Source organism: Manacus vitellinus, unplaced genomic scaffold (assembly GCF_001715985.3).
Source record: "Manacus vitellinus isolate BGI_N305 unplaced genomic scaffold, ASM171598v3 scaffold_0_pilon, whole genome shotgun sequence".
Taxonomy (NCBI): domain Eukaryota; kingdom Metazoa; phylum Chordata; class Aves; order Passeriformes; family Pipridae; genus Manacus; species Manacus vitellinus.
Genome location: NW_021938789.1, coordinates 32273846 through 32288723, shown reverse-complemented (window position 1 = coordinate 32288723; position 14878 = coordinate 32273846).

Below are 14878 nucleotides of genomic sequence, written 5' to 3'. Positions count from 1 at the left end.
GAGACCTTGAAAAGTGGATACAGAATGCTCAATGTCAATGAGTGGCTATTACCTGCAGTAGTTATGTCAGAATCATTCACATTTCTGTTCTTGACATTTCCAGTTCGCTCAAGTCAAACACAAAGCATTCTAATGTAATGCATCTTCCTTTTTTTTTTTTTTTAACCACTTCTGTTGTTCTGTGTGGGTACCAGTGACACAGCCAGGAGCAGTCTGAAGAGTAGCAAGATTACAGAGCCCTGGGAGTTTCCTTCCAGTGGACCCCTACATGCATGGCAATAAGCAGTGCTGGGGAGCATGCCACCAGCATGATTAACTTCTTCTTCTGTAGTATCCCCAAAGGGATCTTTTGCACCTGCTTAGGCAATCAGCAGCAAACTGATATTTTTCATCCTGTTCTTTGTGCTCAGCATTCTAAGCAGCATCATTGTCTTCTCCTAAACTTACTGCCTTGTTGCTGATGGCTGTTTGAAAACCTTCAGCACATGTACTGCCCACCTGACCACAGTCAGCCTGTTCTTCAGGACCATTGTCTTTGTTCCGGTTCCCATTTCTCAATGAAGACAAAGTCACCAGAGTGATCTATACCCTGGAGATCCTAATGCTGATCTGATCTACAGTCTGATGAAACATGAAGTAAAGGCTGTGCTCAGGAGGCTGACACACAAAAATAACACCAGGATAGAGCAAAACTTTGACACAAGACAGAGTTTGACTGAAGGCCAGCTCCTCATAGCTGTATGAGCTATTGCTTTACTCTGCCTTTATGTTCTGCTTGCAGAAAATTTAATGGTATCTTTCACTCAAAGTAGCATGCCAGCCTCTCTAAAGGAGCAGCATAAAACATAGCACCACCTCTCTTCTTTATCATAAGGTGTGAGCTCATGACTCTGGCTTTCATAGCCTGAGTGAGGATCATCTCACTTCACATGTCAACTCCTTAACTAGTATTTTCCACTTTAGGATGAGTGACTTCTAGGGACACTTTAGATATCAACATGCAGGTGAAAAAAATCCCTTTTGTTTTGCTCAAGAGCAGAGTTTCTTCTGTTTGCAATATGGCAGGATCATTTTTTCTTCAATAGTTGTTGCACTTCATCTGGGTCATTTTATATGACACTGGGATGTAATTAACTTTCCTCTTGAGGAAAAAAAGGGAAAAAAAGAAAAGAAAATAGCAGAGTAATTGGTAATGCTTTGTCTGGTTATGAGATATCTCTGGGGACTCATGGAACACCAGGGAAAGATTTAAAAAGCAGAAATTGTCTATTATAGATTTCTAAGATGCGAGAAACTGCTGGGCAAACTGGAGTGTGCCTTGTTTTCCTACAAATTGGATAAATTCCAGTGTTCTTATGCCTGTAGGATGACTCTTGTGTTGGAATAATACCTCAAACTAACTTAAATCATGAAATGAATTTCCAGTCTGAGTTTACCCAACTTTCACATCCATATACCCAACATAACGTGCCTCCTGCAGTCATTGTCCACAACACTTTCATCAATACCAATCTCTCAAGTCTTCATGTACTCGATGTCCGAACCCACCATATCAGACCATAATTTGAATTGTTCCAACTTGGGCTCATTTTTAATACTTCTTTTTCTGTCTCCAGTCCCGCTTCCTGGCCAGATTGGCTTGAAGTTGGATCAAGTAAATGGTAAATTACTAAGAGTCCTTTCTAAAACAAGCAAGTCTATCCTCAGAAAAAGAAAACAAGAGAGAGCAATTGGCATTGACATGTCTTTCTGGACTACAGTGACTCCTGGTATAAATATCTCTCGAATAGTAATAGAAATAGCTAGCATGCTCTCTATATCTCTCATCTATGCCTAGAGTCACACTGTAGCCTACAGTGTGCCTGCTAGTGTCCCAATTTGAGTTTTTTGTGTCAGCAAGAAAGCTCCCACTGAATTTACTGATGTGGAAATAGGTCTGTAGCCCTTTAGGGACTAGAGGAACAAACACTGTCTAACCAATTCCATTTCAGAGGTTGATATGTGCTCCCACTCAGATAAGAGATGTGTAACATGCTGGACAATTTATTTTGTACTATTAGGTACTAGGTTTCTGTGAACTGCAAATTTGAATCAATTTCTTTTGATCACCTTTCGAAAAGTCTGATAGAGTTCAAGAAGTATTTTGACAATACTCTTGGCTCTTGGTGGGACTCTTGGGGACGGTCTTGTGTGGGGCGAGGAGTTGGAGTCAATGATCCTTGTGGATCCCTTCCAACTCAGCATTGTCTATTGGGACACTGAGTGTTCATTTTGTGCAGGAAAGAAATAAAAACCCATACTTTTTCAGTTAGTCCTTGGGAGACCTAGTTCTTGGAACACTCACACTTCTCTGTAACAGCAGGTAACTCATCTCTAAAGAGTTCTGTGTATCTGATATTTATCTACACATATTCAGTCAAATACTTCGCTTACATTGTCTCATTATGTTTGAAAGAATTAATCCCTCACTTTCCCTGTGCCCTCCATAATTGTTGTCTTCTCTTCTCTATATGAATCTCGAAATGAATGGGAGTTATCAGAGCAAAGGATATTTTGAATTCAGTATCATATTGCTAATCCTAAACAACATTAGAGTTTGAGATAGAAATGATTGCCTGTATGAATTGCTCTTTAGGAGGATAACTTGCAATAATTTGACTATATCAGAACTGAAGTTTCTTTTCTGTTGAGAGAATTGAAAATCTCTGAAAATATTTATGTTTAATTTTATAGTTGTAGAGTGAATCTGATCTTACTTCATTTCTGGAAACATTCAGATTTACATTAAGACGTCCTATCAATATATATAGATATATAGTATAAGGATTACCTGCTCTTATGGTCTCATATATTTTCATTCCAAGGTCTTATATGAAATGTGTATGGAAGTAAAAGTACTTTTGTTTATGGTGTTATTTGTTCCAAACTGTCCTTAAAAGGTTCAGCTACTGTGGTTTCTGCATTACTGTGTGGGATTGCACTTGTTTAATAATCAAAATAATTTTGAAATCCTACCTAATATATAAGAATATCAATGAAGCTTGGTCTGTTAAACCTTAATAGTTTTTGTTCACCATCAGTAGCTAATTTTTCAGGTTAGGGTCTCTGATACAAGATCTCACTAAAAAAGAAGGCTGCCTGTTCTACAAACAGATTTCTGATTCTTTCCTCAGCCAGGATATGCTAATGTTCATTAAGTATAGAACCATCTCCTTTTTAATTTCTGCAAGCCCACTTTTCCAAAATTTAAGAGTATTCCCAGTTTTAAAGAAAAGTGAATATTCATTCTAGGAGAGATGAATACTTTCTTGGTTAAATCTTTTCTGGCATGGATTTCCTTTGGTATGCTGGGTAAATCTCTTAAATTACTGCCCAAGGCAAGGAAAAAAAATAACTACTGTGTTCCTTTCCTCCTCGTGTTGGGCCATATGATGGAAAGCTTTTGCACACTATAGTGTACAAAGAAAAAGCCTGCCTTTCTTCCTGATGTTCCAGTCCCCAGTCTCTCTGTTTTCTGTCCCAGATAGAAAAAATAGCTAATACAGCCTCTTCTCTACTAAATATTACAATTCTGATAGTGATAAGCACAAAACACTGCATACTTGATAAGAAAACAAGTAATTCTGGATTATTAGAAGACCTTGTTACAGTTCTGAAAATGAAGTATAAGATGAGTATCAGATATTTCTTTTAAAAATAAGCAGAAGAAATACTTGCTAAAGTATATTTCTTATGGAGGAAAAAAACTGGTGCTCACACAAGAACAATACAGAAACATATCAAGTGCATATTTTGAAATGTCAGTATGTCTTGGTGTCTAAGAACTTCACTTTTTAAAGTATTTAACTTCATGTCTATAATTTACCCTCCACAATATATTATTTTGACCATGCTTTCCACTTCTATTGCAATGATAAGAAAAGAGATTTATAATAAAAAAGTCAATATCAGGTTGTTCTTGTCAACTTGTATGCAGTGCATACAAAATGTTCCGGGGAAGGAAGGAATTGCATCTTATTCATACCAATTTTGAGGCAGAGTGCAGTAAAAATACATAGAAGGAAGTAGACAATCCATTCAGTTTTAGAGATCTCGTGTACTTCTGCCTCAAACTGTTTCCAGTCACTGTCTTCATAAAGTGGAATTTGTTTGATTCCGTTAGAATAGAAATACTGAAAGCCATAGAAAGGAACACAGCAGATATTAGTATTAATCAGTATTCAGAGGAGGAAAATGGACTCTGAAAAGGAGAAAGAAAACCAACCTGAAGCCATATTGTTGATAGGAGGCCACCTTGTCTCTCTGACAAGTACAAAGGAATCTTTGTGTGATGTGAAATCTCTTCAGAGTATTTCTTCTGAAGTAGTGAATTTGAGAAGAACGAGGGGGACGCCAGTGCAAAGATCAAATTGAAAATGAATTATTCATCTCCCTGCTTGTTAAAATCTTATTATCAATCACAGGTACATGATCTTTAGTTCTTGGTTGGTTTGATGAACTGTGAGAAAGCAAATCCACTAACTCATTTTTTGACAGTTTTGGTGTTTTTTTGACTGTGCTTGATCCTTGAGAGGAAGAGATGAGAAGGAAACACAAACATATTACAGGATTTCTAAATTTATTTGAGGATGGATAATACACTTTTCTCTTTGACCCACGTGGCACAAACCAATACCTTTCCCCCCAGTGGGGGCTGGGGGAACATTGGGGGAAGGAGAGGCACCTAGAAATATACAAACTGTACCCTCTTCGATTGTGTTATGTTATAAAAGACTTAGGATAAAGTTTAGACTTTATTAGATCTGAAATTGATCTCAGTGTCCTATATGTCTCATTCCCTTGACACTACAGATACTGGTTTTGGAACTTGCAACACTGAAGGAGTTGACTAGGAGATGTGCTTTCTCAAGATAGAAAATTACGTAGTTTGCAAAACCAACTAAATGCACATCAGTGAATTCAGAATCTATCAATGTTTTTCTCACTAATCTTTTTTGAATTTGACAGTCAACGTTAGTTTTCTTACCTCTGATGAAAAGTGATAGATGTCTGTACAGATAAATAGACTATATATAGATATCTAATATGGATACATAGATATAAATTTATATTTCAAGTTAAAATCCTACAGATAGTTTTGAAAGTACATGCTACTACTTCAGACTAATATTGGGTGAAAGTCAAGTCTTCCTCTACCTGATAGTAGTTTGGGGTATCCCTGAATTTTGTTTCATTGTAACAACCCTTGATAAGGCACAGAGTAGTGCTGCTGCAAAGAGTGAATGCACAGGCAGGCGTGTATCTCACTAGGACATTTTACAATGGTTTTGATATATCAGTTCTGTAGAAATTTGAACTCTGGTAATAAAACTGTAATTCCTTCAAATAAAATATTTATTGACTCTTCCTGTGGTTCCTTCGTGTATCCTTTTTTTAGTTATCTGATTATTTCTTGTTTAAAGACCAGCTTAGTAATACATACTCCTAAGGAAGAATGAGTAGCATATAAGGTGATATCTTGAAAAAGCTGCTTACCATGTTAGTTTGAAAACATCTGTACTTGCCCAAGACACAAATCTTACTTCCTTTTCCATTTGAAGAATGATGCATACCTTAGCTCTTGCAGATCAACTTTACCATAAAAAAATAAAATAAAAAAAAAAGAGTACCAAGTGTTTTTATCTATACCTGTTTTGAGACAGGAATGTTATAATTTTCAGAGGTTTTATGCCTCTTGAAAAGCACTATTGATTCCATTACAGCATCCTTTAGAGGTGTAAGCATAAGAAGCAACAGTTTTTCTGTACCCATTACTAGTTTTAAATATTTCTATACTAAGACTATGATTTTGGTTAAACCTTTATTAGTTTAAAATATCATCATCTCTTTCTTCATCTGATTTCTTCTCAATATTTTTAATGTATTCATGAAACTGTGTTCTTCTTACACCGGTGTTTCCATAAAATACAAAAGCGTTATACAGAACATGCCAGTCTCATTTGAATGACAGTTGGGAACTGGCCAACATATTCACCTTCCCCACTCAAGGACTAGTCTTCTAATCCAGAAACTGGTCCACAAGAGACCAGAAACCTTTGCATATAATCGGTTTTGTTTGCTCATTTATGTATGGCTTACATGAGTTTGTGTTACAAATTAATAGCTGACTTTTACCTCCTAAGTTATTATTCGGTACTTGAATATATTTATTTGTTTCATGTTATCTCTATTTAGGTGTTTAGGCCTTATATAGGCTTTCAAGAAAGGTTGTCTATAAGTATCAAGGTTCAAATATTAAAAAAAAAAAAAAATCATCCAAAACCCCACAACTTCATCTAGCAATAAAACTGAGTGGTTGGTTAATCAACAGAATCTCTAAATCAATAGAAGAGGAATATGTAACGTTGACAATCATTAAGTAAACTCAACTGAAACACAAACAAAAACAATCACAAAGCCTTTCTCAGCAAGCCAAGAAAGAGAAGGAAACAGGCCTACGGTTTAGAGAAATTTAGTATTTAATTCATTCTGCAATCTTTTTGTTCAGTTGGTATCCAAAATTATGGAGCTTAACCTTTTTGCTTGTGTACCTCTGCAGTCAGATAAAAAAAATAGATGTGGAAATTTTTAATTTTAGCTCTTTCACTGTATTTTTCCTTTTTATTTGGCATTTTCAGTTTCAGAATTACTGTACTATATTATGTTTATTTCAGTCATGAACTGTTTCTCATAATACATCATGTTGGAATATTTGAATTGTGGGATGGGATATGCCATTTTCAGCGTGAGGTTAGTAGACTGCTAATGCATTTGGAACAAAATTTAAGGATATTTAGCTGAATTAGAAGAATCAAGCTCATGCTTGACTAGTGCCAACTTTTTCATAAGAGTGTATTTATACAACTTTTGTCTAAGTGTTTGAAAGATACAGTGTTAGACCTAAAATACTTGTGAAATAAAATAAAAACTACAACAAACATACGACAAAACAGTAAAGTTACCTAATGTACAAGAAGAAACAGGATGGAATTGGCAGGTGTGGAAAGACAGTGTAATGTTTTAATCTCACTTGCTATATTCAGCAGACTCTTTTGCTGACTCTGGTTTTCATCAGTGCTCACCCAGGAGTTAGATTAGCTTAGTTGCTGCAGTCACAGTTGCAGGCCAAGTCTTCTACAATACAGAAAATATATTACAGGAGCCTCTGCATAATGAATAATGTAAAAGGTTTGAGTGGTTCAATGAGGGGAAAAAAAGGCAATGCAAATGGATTCTTCTACTTACAGGTTTTAGGGTTCATTTCTAAAGATTTCACCCTAACAAATTGGTTGCATTTAAAAGCCTAATAAAACTTAAAGCTCTGTTACCACACTGCATCTGCTCTTGGTACAATGGTTTATTTTAAAGCATTTAAACTGTGCCTGTCAAGTAAATTACATATGCGAGAAATACAACCGACAAGTACATTGAATTGAATACAATCTGAGCTGCTTTGAATTTTAACCACTATGATATGTGGTACATCAGAAACTTTATAATGAAAAATGTCCATTTCCTGGTGAAATGTGCACATTCCTTGGCCCTCTGGTTTCAACGTGTCCTCTCACTCTGAAATCATTGGAGGGAAAGTGTTGATTCTTTCTGTCTTCTTTTCTTTGGATCTCTCTGCATTTTTTTCTTGGCACTTGGTATGTTAGTTTTCATATTGATTTACTTTTTTGTTTTGGAACCTGAAGAGAAAAGGGAAGTCTCACAGCCAAATTAATGGAAAATATTTATTCTTTTAAGATATCATATTTAAAGGCTGTATTTAGAGAGCAGAGCAGAGTAGATTTAAACCTCTTGTTTCTTGTTTTATCAGATTATAGATAAAGAAACTGATCTGCTTTAGTATAGTACACAGTATGATTCATACATATGGTACTTTGCCATTCAGGTGTTGCCAGAAAGCTCAGATGTTGCTTCACAGTACCTATCAAATTACTTTAAAATTTCTTAAGATTGCTGAAGTATCATAAATAAATATTTCACATTATTTTCACTATCAGTCTTACTGTGATATGGGAAGCTAGCACGCACAATGCAATGAGTTCTTTCAACAGATGATAAAGGAGCAAGAAGAAAACAAACAACAAAAGGGTCATTTTGGCTATACCTGGGACTTCTGCATATCATTTCACACATTGACTTGAATATCTAACTTCATTTTGATCTCTCTGCATGGTTGCTCTTGTAACAGAAGGCCAAAATCATAATCATAAAGGTATCATGGCATTCCAGAATGCTGTCTCTGGGGTTTTACTCTAAACTGCTATACTAAAAATCATGAGCCTGAATAAAATAATCAATTTACAGAGGTTAAAGGCTACAAAAGAATAAGAATTCTCTCAGATACTAAAAGGCTATAGAGGTATTGGTACTAGAATGGCTTGAACACATGTGGTGAAGACATGCAACTGAGGCAACAGTAAGAAGCAACAATTTAAGCTTAAGCCAAAATGATCATAAAGAAATCCTATAGGCTGAAGGTAATATCCTAAGCCTGTTGCTATGAGTTTCCTACTCCATTACAGAAAAGAACACAGTGTCGAAGAACTTGCTTTCTTGTTCTTTTACAATAAGGATAAACAATGATACATTTTAGTATTGGGTTTCATAAGCCTACTGTTTTTAAGTGGCCAAATGGCAGTTGAGGGGTTGGAGTAATTGACAAGTTTAATCTGTTGTGGCTAGACTAAAAATCAACAGCAGTACTCAATAATATGGTAAAATAAAAAGACCAGGCTCCAGCTTGTCCCAAAAGGCATCTATGAAGATATATGAAGATACCAAGATGCAAGGCTTTACTTAATCAGATGTTTTACTTTTTTTAAACAAAGTATTGAAGAGGAATGATTTTAGGTACTTAGAGCATTTCTAGGAAACAGAGTTCTTTGCAATTCATTTCTTCTAAACTCATACAAAAGGCATGAGATGTGGGAAAGAGGAATTCCATGCTTTAGCCATTTTTCAGATAAGAGCACTGACTTCTCTCTTGTGTCCCAGAACAGCAGTAAAATCATCAGATTCCAATAAGGCAAATCAAGGTTCTCTCTCTAGAACTGTCTATCAGAAAGTCAGAAGAAGGGAAGAACTTGGAGAAAACCTCTGATTTTTTTACTATCAATACATCACTGGAAATTGCTTGGATCTTAAGGCCAAGAAATCGTGACCACTGCAGCATTTTCAGCATTCCAGAACCAGAACTTTTTTCCTCTGGAGAGTTCTCAAAGCGCCAGTTGCTCTTCATCTTGGTCATCAGCCAGGATGTGGTTGCAGGACCAATCAATTCCGAGACCCAGGTGTCTTTACTCCCTGCCCAGTTCCCATATTTACATGTCTTTCTATGTCTATGAGAGCTCCTGGACTCCAGAGTAGGGATTGTTTTGGACTAGATCCCTTCCAAAGTCTCCATAGAGTCAAAATCCTTTGTGTTTATTGTTAAATGCAGATACTTTACTTGCTTTCAGAATGGCCATATGTATTCTTCTTCTTTGCTTTATCCGTCTGCCTTAGTCTCTCACTTTGGGATTAGGTGCAAAACTGTTAAGAGTATCAACACATCATTTTATTTGTCCCATGTTTGTTGTTTGTTTGAATTTTCTTTAGTATTTTTTTTTCTACTCAGTCTTATCTGAATCTAACAACTGCAAGTCAAGGATCATGTAGCTAATAAAATATATAATTGTCTTTATCACTTACCTGTATCATTTGACAAAATGAAGAATTTTTTCTTCAGATTGGACAACCTTTGTATTACTTTCAAGAGGCATGAATTTGGTTAAGACAAACATTAATTAACATTAATAGTCTTTCTTTCCTCATCACTTCAATTGAATGAAAAGATGGTTACTGATTTTCCCTCTTCCCCCACCCTACTTTTCCTTGCTGTTTCATATAATGAAAAATGTAGTATTGGTAATGAAAGGCAAAATAAATGGGAAAGTACTCACACCTGTGTTTGTGATAGTATGAAGAGCTTAATGAAGGTGGAAGCCTCATTATTGATAAAATTCAATTGATTTTTATTTAATACAAATATCTTTTTTTCTGTAGCATAACTGCAGTTTTAATTTATCTTTTTTGAGACATCAGGCTTATTGAAAGTTATCTATACTGCTCTCAAGAAATTGCTAATTAAGAAGAAAGTATGAGCCTTTTATTCAAGGCTAAATTATGCTCAGTTAAAAGGAATTCTTCCCTGATGAGATTCACCTATATTAATCTAAGATCCAAGACTGCTTCATTTTGCTAACAACAGGAGGTAGGAATTGCATCTTCTTGGACCATAATCTGACACAGGTAAAGTGATGAAAAATATTTAAGGAACAACTTTTACTTCAGCATTTTAACGCACTTCCTTTTTTTCTTACAAGTACCTTTCTCCTCTTGTATTCTGTGCTATATAATTCAGCTGTCATTGAATGCTGAGAAAACTATCTATAACAATTTTTTAATGTAGACAAAGTTGTTAGGTTTTTTAATGTTGTCAGAAATCTTGACTATATAAAAAGCAAAATAATCTAGAGAGTACAATACAGGAGCTTTTTAAATGGATTTTTTTAAAATTGATTTTCATTTTTAAAAATGAATTTATTGTAGGATCCAACTCTGTTTTGTATATGAAACTTCAAAGGATCACTCCTTCGTATTGCAAGTGGGCAGTGTGAGAACCTGGATCCTGACTTGCTTTAATCTTTTTCTAAAGGCTGTTACCAGCTCTTTAAGACTAGATGTTTTACAAATAGACAATAAAGTCCACATTAAGTATATGTGGAATACTAGGGAATACATTTAATTCCCTTTATAACTGTCCCCACTGTCCTTTACTATCATCAGTCACTTGTAAACTGAAAATCCACTGAAAACCTTCATTTGTGGCTTGTCTTCAGGAACAGTAGTTATGATTTGTTCTTAACTACATAACTGCTCATTAGCCTGCGCTCTTGAACTCCATTAAAATGCCTCCTTAACATTTTATAACAAATCAAAGAAGAAATGAGAGATTAATGAAAAATAACATGAATTTGTAAACATTAATATTTGTTGAGACCAAGGTTTACATTAGATTAAAGGGGAAAGAGAAGATGGAATACAGTCATAGTGCATCAAGGGGTTGACAAAGGAGAAATAATGGGAGCACAGTATTTGATATGTTATAAAAAAAGAGGTTCAGAAAAAAATGGTATGTATACAGAGTTATACAGTTTTAGAAAAACAACGACACAACAGGAACAACATAGAACCAAGAGAAGAGAGGACCAAGCTTACAGTACTTTCAGCCAAGTACTTAAATGCTGTTGCAACCAGTTTTGCATAGACAAATATTTTGGTTTTGCTGTTTCTTCTTTTTTTGTCTTGAGGGGGGTGGTAGTATGGTGGTTTTGGTCTGGGTTTTTTGTTTATTTGGGTTTTTATTCAAGTTATATTTGACCCTAGGCATGAAATGCTTCAAGTGATTAGGATCTTTAATGTTACTTTTAGAAACTGTGTTTTTGTATATGTTTGTGTGTTTGCTTTTCAACCATAGTACTGAAACTTTGTGGAATAAGAATGTTTTTAAAATGAAAACAGATCTGCATTATCCCTCATCTTTGGACAGCAAGTACATCTGACCTTATATCAAGGTGCTCATATCATTTGAGTGTTATGGTAAGAAAAATGCACACAGAAATGTTGCTTTTTGCAGTGTTATTCCCCGTCTGACTGTCCAGGGAAAAAGCATATTACCCTCCTGAGACTTCAAAAATATAAATAAGAAAGCTAGAGAAATAAATGCTATTGCAGCAGAACACTGCATAAAAGACTAAAGGAAGGTGGAAAAGTGTGACATGGTTTTAAAAATAGATTTAGAAAGCATGATTTCATGCCAGCATCATGATTACTGAGAATTGTACTGCTAACAAATTAATTCACTTTTCCAGGGTGGTTTGAAGGAGGGTTATAGTTTTGATATTTAGTACTTTGAATTTCTCATATAAGAAGATAAGGTAAGGAAAAGGTCAAAAATACAAAAAAAAAAGGCAAACATGCATTTATTTTTTGCACTGATTCAGTGTTGTCATGTTCTTACCATCATGACTATTGACGGCAAGACTTATCTGAACATTTAACAGCTGTATTTGTGAAATATGGCATTTTTTCCTATCGTATTCTGTTCAAGACCAGAGATCAGAGCTATAACCTCTGTCCTGATAATCTTGTTTTTTCTTTGTTTCTCTCCAGTTACATATCTAGTCTATTCTGCAATTGATTGATGACTGTATTTCATTGCTTGAATAGATAATTAGCTAATGGATGCTTAGATGCTGCGCATTTAGGAACTTAGGAATTGCTGAAGAAAGGTTGATTTTGAGTTCACAGCATGGCTTGTTTACTTAATGACAGGTAAAACTTCCAAGTGACATCATAAAATGGCTTCCTGGTTGTATTTGGCTGGCAGTAAATATTATTTCTTACTTTGTTACAATTAGGTACTAAAAGCTGTGTGTGCATGTACAAATTAATGCAGCTTTGATACTCTAATATTAAAAAAAAAATCACAAGAGAATTATTACTCTTAAAAATTGCAGGCAAGTAAATAAATGCTGAATTAATGACAATGTGACCACTTACTGGAGTTAAGGTATTAGCTCCTCTGAAGAATCTTTCCCTTGGAACCAGGGGATGGAACTTGAGCATTTCACCTTGGACTCCAATGGCTATTGTGATCTGGTCTGACCTCGAGGTGTTGAAAAATTACCAGAAGAGGAGCTGGTAGTCCTCCTGCCTATGCTTGGCAGTGGAGCTATGACATGGAAGGAATTAAAGGTTAGCTTTAACTTTCCAGATCTTTGAGGAAAGCCTAGAAATAAGAGTTCACTCAAGAGCTTGAGCTGTTGATTGTTTGCCTTGAAAAATTAATTTAGTCTTTTTCTACTGGTATTGGACTTGGCCATAAATCAAGTCCTGGGAGAAAGGTGACATTAACAGGCCTGAAACTTCTAAAAATTTGGTTTTAAAAAACTTTCCTCACGTTCTACTACATCTAAAATCCAATCTGAATTATTTTATGTTAATTCTTAAGCTCTTTCCAGTGATGTTGTTTCAGACTTCTATACTCTTATTTGATCAGCGTGAGAGGACCTAGCTACAAAAATCTATAAATTCAGTTAAAAATAAATATAGAAAGGATGGGATCAGGAACTTGAAATAAATTACTTAAAGATTATTCTGTTGTGATATTGTATTTCCAGATTTTCTGCTTGTAAACTGAAAACTTCAGGGGTTTTTTTATGTTCAAAGATGCTTAGTTGTAAAAGATGCAACGTTATTTCATACTCTTCCTCCTGAAGAGCAGGGTTTGTCCTCTTTTTCACTTTACATAACTTCAGTGAATACAGTAAAGCACAATAGAATGTAAGTTTAGGTGATCTCTAGAGTGGGGTTTCCACTCAAAATCCAGTATACAGCATTGAATTCATTAAATAATAATGAGGTGGTGAGGCTGATCTAGTTGCCTCAGATTTTTTCCTGCAAAGAATAGCTGTATTTGATTTATTTTTTTAAATTAACTTATACTGGGCAAGTGTATGTGTTTCTCAATACAATCTATTTACAATTGCACTGGTACTCTAGGAGATTTTCAGCTTTCTTTTCTGATTTTCTGTCTAAATCATTCTCTGCAGATGTAATAAACTGTTAAACACTGTCTGAAGAGTAGAATCTGCCCAGGACCTGTGTTCTTGCTCTATCACCAGCTGTTTTATTGGAAACCTTGCCTGCAGACAGAGAAAGAGCTGAGGAACTTTTACAAAGATGAAAAGAGGGTAAGATAGGAGAAGAAGAGAGAAATTGGAGATAAGAGTGAAAGTTAGTGAGCAAAGAGGGGAGAATAAAAGGAGATTCAGCTTTTTTTTTTATTTTCCCCAAGAAAACACTCTTGTATATGCCTGGTGTTTTTTATGGTGGATTTAGGATGTTAAATATCTTGTCCAGGAGATGTGTTACGGTCTTCTTAGCAGTTTGGATCTGTTCAGTCTGAAGGTTCTCAGAATTATAGCACATTCCTGGAAACCATAAATGTAGTAATGGAAACGTGCTGTAAATATCTGTTAATACTCCCTAACGCAATTATCATTCAGAATACAGAACTCCTAGAAAACAAAACAAAACAAATATTGTCATTATAAAAAATTATGCATTTGACTACAGCAGTCAAAGGATGGCTCTCCATGCCACAACAAAAGGCCCAATTGGTTAGCAGGTGTAAGGAAATAGCCTTAAAAGAAATAATTCCCCAGCCGCCAGATATTCATCTTTGGGGAATTTAAAGAGACATATCCATATCTGTGCATTTGAAACCCTTAGTGCATTTATCATCTGTTTTTCTTACAATTTAGACTGTAGCTTTTCAGAACCAACTGATTTTCCGAGTGAATTATTTTGAATGCACTTCTAATATATGTAAACTGTCAAGTGTAAGATTCTCCTCTTCAGAAGAAAGAATATTACAGAAATTACTTTAATATGTATTTTAATGCTTTTTATGAATCTTAATTTTTAATGCGTAACTGAATATTTTTCTGTTTCATTATATTATAAGAAGCCCATTACAATAATTCTACATGATGTTATATAATTAATGAAACCAAATTAGCTGCTTCTAATATTTAAAAATATCCTGAAACCAAGAGATATTGTTAATATTGCATAGCCCGTTTTAAGCTCTCAGTCAAGATAGAAGTCTTTATTGCTAGACTATTTGAGAGGAGTGATGGACTATGTGAGTTTTGTCTCCATGTTTAAGATTTCTAGTGCTACGTTAGGTATTCACTTCAAAAAGATACTGTTTGTGTAC